General features: G+C 43.2%; 1 protein-coding gene across 5 annotated transcripts in view; it reads left to right on the top strand.

Annotated features, from left to right (window-relative positions):
* The window catches only part of WLS (Wnt ligand secretion mediator), a 106523-nt gene that overhangs the window by 43322 nt on the left and 50458 nt on the right, over positions 1-12743 (top strand). The window lies entirely within an intron of this gene.

The raw sequence follows: 12743 nt of genomic DNA, 5'->3' as shown, positions 1-12743 counted from the left end.
AACTGAAAACATTTCTGTACAACATTTCTAATAAAAAAAAAAAGTAGAATGATATTATTACCCAGTCATTTTTCAAGTTAGATGGCTGAGTGTCCTGGGAGGAAATTGCCTAACTTTTTATGAAATGATTGTGTGCTTCCATTTGTGTATCGATTATAGAATGTTAGTCAGACACCACATGAAGACAGTTAGAATAAAGCAACAATCTGCTGACTGTAAAAAATAAACTGTTATGTTATCTAAAATGATTAGGGGCGAATTTATAGAAGGAAGAAAGACGGAATCCTATTGTGATCTTATTGTTGACCATCAGCAAGAGTCATGCTTCTTAATTCTATTATATTTTGAGATGCCTCTTGGGAAGAGTCCACAAAGAGAGCTTAATGGGGCAGAGGATTCTGTACACCATAAAACTACAGCTACTGTGATGGAACAGACCATTGGTAATATGGGATTCACATAACTGGAATTCCATGCTTCATCAGATAATCCTCTTTAACAAACTATACCGAAGCAAGTCACTGAGAAGAAATCTAATTCTACCCTCCCACTCCCATTCCCCCACCTCCCCTAATAGAGACCTTCTTTGATTCATGACCATGTCACAGTCTCTATAAGAAACGTTTCTGATTGGACAGTTTTTATTACAGGCTGGTGACACCAAAATTTTTTAAGTTACCTTTTAAATTTCTTTACCTGCCCCAGAGTCAATGTGAGCAGAAATAAAAACTTCAGATTTTTCCTCTCCTCTCTCCCCTCCCCCTTAAAAAAAGATAAGCTGAAAAAGCTCAAAACACACCAGAAAGATGGGGCAGACTTAAAGGGAGTGGGGTTTGAGGTGGTGGGTAAAGGTTAAGAGGTTGTCACTATTTGAGATGGACTTACACGGCCAGTCCTTTTTCTCATGGAGTTGTGTTTCCCCTTCAAACAAAGGCTAGAACCTAGAACTTACAAGCATGACTCAGTCTTACCTACTGACTTGAAATAGAACGAAACTGAAATCATGGGAGAAGACCATATTTTGTTGATTAACCCAGGAGAGTGACTATTAAGGACATCATGTTTGTTTACTCTCACTGATGGAGTATCTTTCCCTTTGCGGGAATCATCAGACACAGCTTTGGAATTAACCATTGTGAACGTGTTTATATTGGCAGGAGCGTGGGAACCTTTGGCTTTGTTTTATTTGGGTGTGATGGGTGTAAGCACGTGACTTGGACAGCATCACTATAAAGCTGTCTGGATCTCTATATCTGGCTCAATGGTTTCGTGTTATATATTTCCAAATGAAAAAATCCGGTTGAGAAACAGAGTTGGCCTCTCAAAACCTTCCCAAGATGTTTTATTAATGTTTATAGTTTGCTTATCCAGTCCCTCCCACTTCCTTCCAGTCATTCATTGATTTACCAGTCAATTTAACATTGGAACCTAGATCGTTTTGGATTGGTCTTTAGTCTTAGCAAAACACTCATCTATGGTGTTGAATAATTTGCAGTAATTGTTACTAAACATCAACTGTGTGATTGCAGACTCTGAGCGCTGGAAGATAGGTTAGAGTGCTGCTGGTCTAATTATCTTCAACCAGGAGTCTATGGGTAGGGTTCAAGGGCCACATGAGCCCCTGATACTGTGTGAAATTTTAGTCATATTGACTTATGTGCATTTGGGGAGTAAAAGGGTCTGTGGCTTTTGTCAGGTTTTCAAATGGGTGTTTGGCCCCAAAATGTTAAAGAACTAGTCCTTTAGTTTACTAGATGAGGAAACCTTACAATACTTGCCCACTGTAGCACAGCTGGCTGGAGACAGAGCAGGATCTCCTGGTGGATATCAGCCATGTAGGCAGGTGGATGGTACCTAGCAACAAGTAGCTACCGTATACAGGGCAGTGAGCCTTCTGCCAAACAGCGGTCTCTAAGATTCTTGGACAGAAGTTGTGCTGGTCTTTCTAAAATGGTGTATTCTCTCTGTTTTTTTTTTTTTTTTTTTAATCTCCCAAGTTCAGGAAATGTAGTGCAGTCTAGAATCTAGACTAGGAGGTAGGCTGGTCCTGTTTATAGTGCCACAGCTGCAGATCACCCATGTGTCTCATTTCCTGCTCTGAGTTTAGAATATAAATGAGGAGATTCTCTTTGCATCCATAACAAGTATATCCTGGTTACTAAAATAAAAGCCTGGTGACATCAATGAAAAATGGGAGCAGCAGAGCCACCAGCGGCAGCAGATTCCTTGTTGGCGCTCCACTATATAGAAGGTGTCTTTGTGCTGTTACCTCCTCTTCTAATTTGGGGTATTTTTGTTAATATTTAAATGCCAGCCAATCACCACATAGCTAATATGAGGTTATTTTATGGGGAATCATACCTTTATTTTGGGTAACCTAAGAAAATATGAAGTAAAATTATTTTCTGGATGATGCTTTTCAAAGCAAAAGAAAGTTAGATGGGGAAAGAAAATCCTTTGTTAAGCAAAGCAGAATTCTACTTGCAAAGGTGCCAGGGATTCTACAATGGAAAAAACCACTTTCTTCAACATCTACCTACTGTCTACACGCTGATGCTAGAAATGGTTCCAGTTCCTCTTTTGCTTTAGTAAGTTAGTGCTAATGGTATTAGTAGGAGAGGTAGTAGTAATTCTTTAAAGGAAGAAGAGGTTCTGGTTTTTTAATTGTTCTGGTTTAGGTTGTTTCCTAAAGTAATTGTCCAATGAATCTATCTTTCCTGCCCCACTGGTTATTCATATTATGACCACAAAGGAAAGCCCAGGCCTGACCTAACAAGCAAGATTATGTGTTCTTTAAAGGTAAGGGTTGGGGGAAGATTGTAAACATTTAAATTTAGTATCTTCTAAAAAGTTACTGTCAATGTAGAAAAGAGTTTTAATAGTTGAAGTTGTTCAGCAATGAAAAGGCTGTCTCTTCAAGTAGTGAGCAGCCTGTCATTGGTAGTAATCAACCAGAAGCTGGTTGAGGGGGGAATCATAATGATGACCCCAAGTGATAACTTGCATTTGGTGGTGATTTCTTTACAAAGTACTTTTGTACTAGGGGTGCTGGTGATTGTCTGTGTTGCCAGCCATTTGCTTTGGCCTCATGTCATTTTCCTGCAGAACTTGTCTATCTCTCCTCTCTGAGTGTGGGCTTCCACCGTGCCTGCTGAGTGGGCACCTGGCCACATGATCAGTCCCCCAGCCACAGCTGATTGGATTAGGATGGGCCCTTGCCCCAAGGGGGAACAATCAGATTCTCTCTTATAACAGATGGGGATTCACTATTTCTAGGCCCACCTTCATTGGCATTTAAACTGAAAAGTCCTGGGGGCTACCTGGGCAGGAGGTGTTGGAGATGTTGGAGAGAAAAGTTGTTTGGCAGATTGGGAAAATCAGATGCAAAGAGAAAAATGGAGACAAAGGACCATAATTATGGGGTATAATTATGATCAACTGCAAATGATGAATCTCTCTCTGACAGTTTTCTCTTCCTGGTTCTGGTTCCTCAAGCTTGTCGGCACTTTGTGTCCTGAGTTTCTTGAGATACCTTTGTATCCTTCCAGCTAATTTCTGCTTAAGTTAGCATGCCTAAAATCCTGTTACTTGCAAGCAAATCATCTCTGATTAAGACAACTTTATTTTATTTCATCTGATCATCTTAATAGTTCTTCTCCCTTATAAAATCAGAGGAAACTGAGGATGAGAGAAGCTAAATGATTTGTCCAAAGTCCCCCAGCTGAGAAATAGAGGGGTTATAAGTGAAAGCAATCTTGGAACTCTAGTGCCTTGATCCCACTGAGTCTATGGCGTGAGTCCATCCATAGTGCTCTGGAGAGCCTTCCTGATCCGAGTGGGAAATCATACGAGATGACTCCTAAGGTTCCATCCACTCTACATTTCTTTTGCGGAAGAGTCCATGACTCACTTAAGATTTTCTGGCTCTATAAAAATCTCATGAGTATCCCTTCAGCTTTGTGAATCAGTTACTTCAAAGACCCTTAAGTGTAACCATTTTAGAAGATGCTGCTCAGTGGGGATGGATGCCTCTTTGTTAGTGGGTGAACTTAGTGTTGAAATGAGTGAGTTTTTTTGTCTTTTATTTTGTTACGTGTTACCTTGTGTTCATTTCTAGTCCTTGGGTAGGCAGACAGGGTTGGTGTACTGGAAGTGTATTTTTAGTCTGACATTAAAAAATGTATCATAGACACCAACACAGGAAACAGTTTTTAGGTGAGTCAGTATACAAATAACCTCAAAGAGTTTTCATAAAGGGATGGTAGATCTTTTAAATTTAACAGTCCAGTTTCTGAGGCCCCCCTCCCAATGTCCTGCATTCATTTATTGCTTATTTATTGGGCTTCTACTATGTGCTGGCATTTTTTACTCAGGAATTAAGGTATAAAGATAAGTCCTTATCTTTCATAATACAGTTTCAAAAAACATCATGACCCTTCTTTGTTTACTTCTCTCTATCCTGAAAGACTGAATTTTGAGGGCAAGGACTGTATCTTGTTCATCTTTGGGTCCCTAGCACAGCCCCTGGCACAGTAAATACTTGAGATGTAGTCAAAAGAATTAGGTGCTCACTGTCTAGTTCAGAGAGAAAGAAACAAAAAAAATCACACTAATGTGTTCAGTGCTAAGTGCCCAGAATATTCCGTGAACACAGAAGGGGAAATGATGAACTAACTGCGAAGATAGTTTTTTAACTGAGTCTTGAAGGGTAGAGTCTTAAAGGAGATGTTGGAATTTGTGACTGTCTACTATCTGATGGCAAAGAAACAATCCAAGGGCAGCCTTATTTTGTTCTGGGAAGCCAGAGTTTTGGGGCCAAATCCCCGACCTATCACTTATGAATTATATGACACTTTTGGTAAGTTTGTGAACTTCCTTATACTTCATTTTCTTTAATCAATAGAATAGATATAAGAGTAGTACCACCCTTATTAGGATTGTTTTAAGGATGAAACTAGAATAAAATACACGTGAGGCCTCTACATAGTAAGTGTACAGAGTAAATGCTCAGTAAAGGTGAGTTATTATTCTTGGACTTGAGCAGAGAGAAGAAACGTGAGTTCTGGAGAGAATATAGTAGCCCAGAAAGAGAGGCAGCAGGGTCAAATGTGCAAAACAAGGACCTGGGTGGATGATGGCCTTAGGCCTTTCATTACTTCAGGACAGTGGTTCTTAACTTTGGATCAAGGACCTTGACCTTGGGAGAAAAATGTGCATAAGCCCCATTCAAATATTTTGTATTCATACTTCAACAGAAGACCTGAAGGTCGTCTGTGGAATTTAGAGGTTTATGAATCTCAAGGTAAGAGTTCCAACTTCATGGTATAGGTAGACCCCATGAGTGCCAAATTTCATGTTGATCACCACCTAAGCAATTGGAGAACACCCTAAAATAGAAGTTATGGGAAATTCTCAGCATCCTTAGGAGAATGTGCCCACAAGGGATGATTTAATTTTATTTGACTGTAAACATATGAATATGTAAATTAAAATGTTTGGGAATAGAGTAATAAGTCAAGATGGGAGTGGAGGTATGTGGGTGACAAGCTTTTAGAGGTCTGCAAACTGAGATTATAGAAGGTATGTGACTTCTCCAAGGTCATCTGGTTTGCAGCTGAGAAAGGCAGAACTAAGACCCATATTTTTCCACCATGAAATACTGTGAAATGACGTGTTGTATGCAAAGGACAGTAAATTTACGTGTTAGAAGAATTCTAGATTGGAGAGAAAAGATAAGCTCCTGAAAGATAGAGGGCCAGTCGGTGAGTTGCCTTGATGACCGGGCTAAGAAATTTGGAGTTTGATCCTTGAGAAAAGGAATTGAAAATCACATATTTAGGGCTGAAATGAAATGTGGAATTCAGGATTTGAGACTCATAGCTTGTCCTTTGAATTATACAGCAGCTGGAAATCGAATTTCTTTTTTTTCCATCTGGACTTCTCGCATGGTGGTCTTCCCGACGGGAGGGCATCTGTGAACTTTTTAATGGGAGAAGTCGTAAAGCTGTGTTAGGGCTGTGTTCGCACAAGGCTGGCTTCCGAGGCAGGTAAAATCGAACTCCCCTTTTTCTTTTCAGTTACAGACACAGCCATTGCTGCCACCACCAGCTGAGTGACTCGGAATCTAGGGGTTGCCAGTAATTGTGGGTTTTAAGTCACAGAGGAGAAAGATAAGAGGCAAGCAAGGCTGGTTTTTTCACAATTAAATGTTGCCTCTCGGGCTTCTCTGTCGGCAGGAATCCAAGAGGTCAGGACCCACCAGCCATATTATTTTTCTCCCTGGCTGCCTGCTGTCATTCTTATCCCCTCCTCATTCATGGGAACGAAGAAAAGGTGGGTTGGAAATAAAAAGCTTGTTCTAGCCTACTTTTTCCTTTACGAAACTTGTCAGAAACAAAGCTTTCCCGTGAAATAGACGGGATCCCTTCTGGTAGCTGGCTTTTCCTGCCAGCAGCACAAAGATATTTTTTGGGGGGGAGAGAAACCATTGTTGAAATGCACTTTTGTCCTTTTATAGTTATGACTTTGTTTTTTCTCAAGGACTGCCATGGACTCTGGTATTTTTGTATTTGTTTCTGTTTAACTCATGTTAGTCAAAATCAAGTTTTTATCCCTGGTTGCTCCAACTCCATTATAAGTGCCCTGAGGGCAGGAATTGTTCTACTGTTCTTTGTTTTTACTGCAGTGCCTCAAAGGTAGAAGGCAGTCAAGCAGCTAGTGGTTTAGTTTTCTGCATTCATGAGATGTTAGAACTAGAAGGACCTTAGTCACCATACGTCCAACTTCAGTATTTAATGAAAGAATACAATGTGTACAGTGACTTACTCCAATTGTACAGCTAATTAGTGGCTTTTCTAGAGCAAGAAACAGGCCTCGTCCCCGAACTCATGACATGATAGGAAAGGCCTGGAGTGGTGGAGGTGGGCAAGCCTGGTTCATAGTTTGCCTCCTTCCCAGTTTCCTCATTTTGAGATGCAGGTGATCATTTACATCTGGCTTGCATCTATGTGCAGCTGAAAATGTCTGCACATAATAGGCACTCAAAAATGTGAGCTTTAGGGCTTCCCTGGTGGTGCAGTGGTTGAGAGTCCGCCTGCCGATGCAGGGGACACGGGTTCGTGCCCCGGTCCGGGAAGATCCCGCATGCCGCGGAGCGGCTGGGCCCGTGAGCCATGGCCGCTGAGCCTGCGCGTCCGGAGCCTGTGCTCCGCATCGGGAGAGGCCACAACAGTGAGAGGCCCGTGTACCGCACAAAAAAAAAATATGTGAGCTTTAGAGAGTCATTGTTTTATTTCTTTTTAAAATACAAGACTTCCTTTATAAGAAAACACATTTCTTTTTTAAATTTTTATTTTATTTATTTTTTTATGTCTTTAGAATATCCTTTATTATTATTTTTTTAACATCTTTATTGGAGTATAATTGCTTTACAATGGTGTGTTAGTTTCTGCTGTATAACAAAGTGAATCAGTTATACATATACATATGTTCCCATATCTCCTACCTCTTGCGTCTCCCTCCCACCCTCCCTATCCCACCCCTCTAGGTGGTCACAAAACACGGAGCTGATCTCCCTGTGCTATGCGGCTGCTTCCCACTAGCTAGCTATTTTACGTTTCATAGTGTATATATGTCCATGGCACTCTCTCACTTCATCCCAGCTTACCTTCCCCCTCCCTGTGTCCTCAAGTCCGTTCTCTACATCTGTGTCTTTATTCCCGTCTTGCCTCTAGGTTCTTCAGAACCTTTTTTTTTTTTTTTAGATTCCACATATATGTGTTAGCATACGGTATTTGTTTTTCTCTTTCTGACTTACTTCACTCTGTATGACAGACTCTAGGGCCATCCACCTCACTACAAATAACTCAATTTCATTTCTTTTTATGGCTGAGTAATATTCCATTGTATATATGTGCCACATCTTCTTTATCCATTCATCTGTTGATGGACACTTAGGTTGTTTCCATGTCCTGGCTATTGTAAATAGTGCTGCAATGAACATTGTGGTACATGACTCTTTTTGAATTACGGTTAAGAAAACACATTTCTGAGATCTCTTTAATGTCAGAAAACGTAGCCCGATTGCTGTTATTAGAACAACTTAGGAGGGAGAGCAGGTTAATAGGGCTTCTGGTTGGTTGCAGCGTAGAATTGCCTACAAGTGGAAACTGGTCCTGCCCACAGATAAGAAAGGCCACAAGTGCAATGCCTTTGCCTGGGTCCCATCAGCCCTCGCTGGAAGGGAGCTGGGTTGCTATGTTCAGCAGTTAGTAAGGGATGCCTGCTGTGCCTGCCTTGCTGAGCAAGAGGCTCGACTGTAGGGGGTGGGAGGGCACGAACGAGAGTCCACGGGCCCAGCTTGCGTCAGGAGTGAGATAAACATAAACGACGGTAGGCGGTGCAGTGGGAGAGGGGAAGGCCAGGGGCTGAGGGAACACAAGAGGCACTAGCACAAGGCACGCAAGAGGACACTGCCCAGGCCTAGTGTTGTTCAGAGGCAAGTTTGTGGAGAGGTGCACAGACAGACCGACAGAGATGAAGGGGGTGCCAACATTACAGGATAGGAAAGAGGCTTTCCCAGGAGAGACTGAGGGAGACGGCTGGAGAGGAAGAGCAGAAGAAGGAACCTCCTTTCAGTACTGGTGGCTTTTATTGAGGGAGGGGCCGTTGAGGTCTTCGGGGCCCAACCCAGGGTCCTGGTTTTCTTCTCTCTGTCTCACAGACACACATGCCTTCTCCACCCTCTTTGTGGTGTTGTGAGTCCAACCATCTCCCGGAAGCCTGAGCAGCAGCCCAACATTGTCTCGTTGCTGCCCGGAGGTCAGGGAATGCCCTTGCTGATGATCAAGGGGAGGACCTGCTCTGCAAATAGCACCCCAGTCCCGTGTGCAATAATTCCCCACCTAAGCTGCACGGAGCACATACTCTGTGCAAAGAACACTGGCCTGACTCCAGCAGTGACAGCTGTTGAAACAGCTTAGTCACCGGGGCGATGGAGGTGGTGTGGCTCGGGAATGCGGGGTGCAGCGATCTGACATTTAGCTGGCTGGCAGCTGCCCTGAGAGCCAGCACAGATCTGTGGGAGAGCTGCAGAGAGAGTCTGCTTCCTGTCCACAAGCATTCCCTTGTTTCTTTTGAAGCCCAACCATAATCCCCTCCCTGGGCAGGACAGACTGGGGAACAAAACGTTTTGGGACCAAGGAGAGGAAAAAAGAAAGGGTGAATTCCTTTGAGACACCTGGTTTCTTTCCCTTAATGATCCATGTTAATTTACTGGATAACTTTTTTTTTTTTCCTGCCTCAGGCTAGGCAGAGTGTGATTTAGACTTCCTGAAGGTAGGGTGAGGCAGGGGGAAAGAGCTAATTTATCTAGAAAATGGAGTGACTTTCTTAGCTTTTAAGGTATCCAGGTGATGTAGGAAAAAGTTAAGAAGACAAGTCCTGGCCCTCCTGCCTGATCTTGATTGCATTTCTTCAGCCGTTTCATCTGCCAGAGCTCCTGTCTGAAGGACTCTGGGCAGATCTGGGCACACTACTTCACTGGTTTCATCAGGATTTGAGGAGGACTAATACACTGCCACAGAGTGACCCCATTCCTCTTCCAGCCCTTTGAAGAAGTGACCTTTGTGTTTTCTCTTTATCCTGGACTTCTTCTGCACTGTTTGTTTTGGGAGTTGTTAAGTTAAATTAGCCATCCCTTTCCTCTCCTGGTTACTGTATGAGAATGCAGCTGTCAGTCTGTGAACTCCGCTGTCCTCTATTTTTAGATTCAGTGTGAATGAAGCTCTCTTCTCTAATTGCATTCAGAGGGTGGGGGGGAGAGAGAGGGAGAGAGAGGGAGAGAGAGAGAGGGAGAGAGGGAGAGAGGGAGAGGGAGAGGCAGGTAGATTTTCCTAACCATCACACTGGCTATTATTCTAGATGCTCTGTGCGCTGATGGTGTCCTGGGGAGAAAGCAAAGAAACCCACTGTGTGTTTCCCTCCCTTGGCTGTCAAGTTTGTTTTCACTCCACACTTATGTTGATTATGGTCGAATAGGAAAGAGCAGTGTGGCCACATTTGCTTTCCAGTGTTTTAACACTTGCCAGCTTGGATGGTTCTGATTTCTCTAGCTTTTTTAGGAAAAGATTGGCTCATTGTTGAGTTCAAATTCCTTGGAAAATGGGGAAGGTCCTTCTGGTGACCTTTACTATGAGATGAAATAATCTTAAACATGCTGAAAACTGTGTAAATGCAGCGGGCCACAGTTTCTTCTAGATCTCTCTACCCCTTCCCCCACCTTATCCCAGTCTGCCTTTCACACAGCTGCCAGATCTCTTTGCTTAAACATCCTTCTAAAGAAAATGCTGGGGCTTCTCTGGTGGCGCAGTGGTTAAGAATCTGCCTGCCAATGCAGGGGACACAGGTTTGATCCCTGGTCCGGGAGGATCCCACATGCCACAGAGCAACTAAGCCTGTGCGCCACAACTACTGAGCCTGCTCTCTAGAGCCCACGAGCCACAACTACTGAGCCCACGTGCCAAGAGCCCGTGCTCTGCAACTAGAGAAGCCACCGCAATGAAAAGCCCGTGCACGGCAATGAAGAGTAGCCCCCGCTTGCCACAACTAGAGAAAGTCTGCGCGCAGTAACGAAGACTCAACCCAGCCAAAAAAAATAAATAAGTAAAATATTAAAATAAAGAAAGAAATAAAATGCAGTGTTCAGAGCACGTTTCTTCTCTTTGTCAGAAAATCCTTTCTCCTCTGTTTGTCTGTTTTCTCCACTCCTTTTCCCATTCCCTGCCGTATTGAATTAGTTGATTTCTCTGACTACACTGTCCTATTTTTTGCTTCCATGACTCTTTAGGCATGCGGCTCCCCCTGCCTATAATTTCTTCTCCTGCTTCCTTACCTAGTGAACTCTTACTCATCCTGTGATTCACAGTTAAACATCATCTCTTCTAGATGAGATAATCTAGAAGATCGTGCATTCTATGCTGCATTTCTTGTCCCCCTACCTAGCACTCTTGACATCTTTGTGCTGACTACAGTCATCCCTCGATATCCCTGGGGGATTGGTTACAGGATCCACCTGAATATCAAAATTCATGGACGCCCAAGTCCTTTCTATAAAATGGTGCAGTACAGCCAGCCTTGTATATCTGCAGGTTCTGCGTCTGTATGTAGAGGACTGACTGTATATACCTACTTTAGATGTACTACCCACATGAGATAATACTTATTTATGTATATGGCTGCCTTCCCCACCTTACTGTGAACAATCAAGGGCAATGACTTTGCCTTGTATGTCTTTTTCATCCCCACTATTGTGCATAGAAACTAGTAGGTGCTTAAACATATTTGGTGGATTAAAAAATGAAAAAAAAAATGAATTGGATTGGATGGTCCATTTAGAATTAGAGGTTTCAGAGGTACATTATTCCATCTCGGTGGCCACACCAGCTGTTATGACATCCTGTTATGAGTTCCTGATGGGCTTCTTTTCTGTCCTGGAAAAATAGGCTTGAGTAGATTACCAGAGACCTGACATGTTATACCCAAATGGGTGCTGTACAGTTTTTCTTCTCTGAAGTCTCTTGCCAGTAGTTCCACCTATTCTCTTATCCCTATAGGCTTGGGCAGGCATGATACACACCTCAAAGACCCATCTTTTTATTGTTTTACTTAAACCTTAAACTCTAGAACAGGTCAGAGGACTATTTGGTTTCTAGTCCCTGTGGCTACATCCTTTCTCCTCCTTTACCCCTACTAGCCCTCTCAAGCGGAACACTACTGCAACCCCATATTATAATTCAGATGGAGAGGGAGGAAGGAGACGGTGCCTCCCTCAGGCTCACTCCCCTTCCACCCAGTCCCGGGAACAGGCATATTGCTCCTTGATGGGACCCTTCGCCAAATTTGAGGAACATCCTTTTTTCTGAGTGTGTGTGTGTGTGTGTGTGTGTGTGTTGGTGGGCGCGGGTGGGGGGAGAAAGGAAGCAGGCAGTGGGGAAAAGAAAGTGAATGCCACCAGAACACAGCAAACTATAGACTACACACGTTTGTTATAGAGGTGATGGAGTGACGGAGGGAATTTTGGATTGTAGGAATATTTGGAGGAAGAAGAATGATATTCATTAATTTGGCAAATATTTAATGACTATCTGTTTTGTAAAGACATGGGGTGATATAGCTGTGAGAAAAACTGAGGTTGTCCCTGGCTTTCATGAACCTCTCAGTCTAAGTGGGAGGTGGGTAGGGAAAGAGATACAGGTAAATAGGTAGCTGAACTGCAGTAGGATACGTGTTACAGTGCTGGACACACAGGGTATTGTGCGAGCAAGAGGAGGGGCACTTCATCCGTTTTAGTGGGCGAGGGAAGGCGGGAATGAATCTGTAGAATTCTAGAGGATGAGCAGGAGTTGTTCTGGCATGAGTGGGAATGCCAAGCACTATCTGCAGAGTACTGTCTGCAGCCCAGAGGCAAAGAAGCTCTTTTGTAATTCATCCTCTCAAAGGGGACACCTATTAAAAACCTGGTATGCAAGCAGGGACCCCAAGTGCAGTAAGTGTAGGTAACCTTGAGTAGCAGACTTAAAAAAGCAGTCAGCATTTACTGAGTGCTTACTGTATGCCAGGGCTGTGCTGAGTGATTAGCACATTTAGTCCTTACAACCATAGGAGATGGGCATGCTGTTCTCCCCCTTTTCTAGAGAGAGAAGTTCAGTGGCTTGCCTACTGTTGTACACCTTGCCTACTTGGCC

Source organism: Aethalodelphis obliquidens, unplaced genomic scaffold, assembly GCF_003676395.1.
Source record: "Aethalodelphis obliquidens isolate GAN/ISIS:26980383/991018 unplaced genomic scaffold, ASM367639v1 scaffold13, whole genome shotgun sequence".
NCBI classification, from domain to species: Eukaryota; Metazoa; Chordata; class Mammalia; order Artiodactyla; family Delphinidae; genus Aethalodelphis; species Aethalodelphis obliquidens.
This window is presented reverse-complemented; position numbering and strand designations above follow the sequence as displayed.